Source organism: Lathyrus oleraceus, chromosome 1, assembly GCF_024323335.1.
Source record: "Lathyrus oleraceus cultivar Zhongwan6 chromosome 1, CAAS_Psat_ZW6_1.0, whole genome shotgun sequence".
Classification (NCBI taxonomy): domain Eukaryota; kingdom Viridiplantae; phylum Streptophyta; class Magnoliopsida; order Fabales; family Fabaceae; genus Lathyrus; species Lathyrus oleraceus.
This window is the reverse complement of record NC_066579.1, coordinates 110,122,297-110,123,748: the sequence shown is the minus strand read 5'-3', so window position 1 is coordinate 110,123,748 and position 1,452 is coordinate 110,122,297. Positions and strand designations below refer to the sequence as shown.

The window sequence follows — 1,452 nt, the reverse complement described above, 5'->3', positions numbered from 1 at the left end:
CTGAGCAACAACCGATGGGAGTTGCCCCCGTAATATTCCTTCAAAAAACACCCATCAAGTCCTATCAATGGCCTACATCCAACTTTAAAACCTTTCTTGAAAGCATCCAATCAAACATAAAATATTTGAAACAACAAAGGGGAATCCAATCTAGGTAATACTTCCATATTTTCCCTTGATCCGAGTTTACTTCTCTTTAATTAAGCCAAGTAATCCCAAGTTCATCCATATTGCTCCTTCTCACAATCTTCTACTGCCAGTCTTGCATTTTCAGTTCCTTGTATAACTTTTTTTATTGATATGGACAAAATATTCCTCCTTCATCATCTCATATGCTTGACTCCTTTTAAGGTTAAGTTGAATCATCAATGTTTGATTCAACTTATTTGCAACTCAATCTCTACTAACTGACTTGTTCCTAAACACTCCACAACATGTATGTTTTGGATTGATTGTTTCAATCTGATAAGTGCAACTACTACTGTTCCATGAACAAAAGACAACCCATGGACATTCTTCAACACGACATACAACCTTATCCCTTACCTTATCATTATTTTCCACTTAATTTCCCTTCCAAGAACAATGTTCACATCTTTCATAATATTCTTAAAATCTTCCAATTTTATAAATTACATCCCTTATTCTAGCATAACTTCACAAAAAATAGCATTAGATTTAAAAACATGAAATTTAAACTTTGAACTTCTCTCATGGTCTCTATGGATTATGAAGTCCTCGTATGCCCAGAAAAGAAAATATACTTATCATTTTTTGCATCTTACATGCTATTAGCTTTATTTTAGGCACATATTGTACTTGAACGACACTTTTTCTTATTATATAATTATTTTAACTACTTAGAAAAATAAATATTGTGCTTGCATAAATTAAATTTACTAACCATGTAAGATGATTTAAAATGTGTACTAACACCATGTAATAAAAAAGATAATTCTAACATGAGTAAGTTGTATTAATTGTTAATTTTTTTTTAAATAAAAATAAATTGTTGAGAGTGGGATTTGAACCCACACCCTTTCAGACCAGAACCTTAATCTAGCGCCTTAGACCAACTCGGCCATCTCAACTTGTTGACATTTTAACGTATTAAACTGTTTTACAATAAAAATTAGAAAACAATATTTTATTTTAAATAAATAAAGACCAATAAAATATCTATAATGTCATAACTCACCATAAGAAACAATATTTTTGAGGAAACTGTCTAGAAAAATGTACTTGCTAATGATTGTTGGAGGCTTTAGTATTTATGTGGGGTTAGAGAAAACTCACGAGGGTGAGAAACTTTGTTTCGGGGGTATTTTTTATGGATATCTAATTGTTCTTCTCAAACCTAAGGTTGAGGTATTTATAGAGGTCTATGAACCTAAATTTGGGGGATCCTAAGAAGTAGTAATCATTCCATCTTGACCATGAAGCTCGTGGACT

At 31.6% G+C, this 1,452-nt stretch overlaps 1 non-coding gene across 1 annotated transcript; it reads right to left on the bottom strand.

Moving 5' to 3' along the window:
- Nucleotides 1-1,010: 1,010 nt before the first annotated feature.
- TRNAL-AAG (transfer RNA leucine (anticodon AAG)) lies at nucleotides 1,011-1,091 on the bottom strand. Its single transcript has one exon. It is a non-coding gene; the product is annotated as a tRNA-Leu (tRNA).
- Between the last annotated feature and the right edge of the window lie 361 nt (nucleotides 1,092-1,452).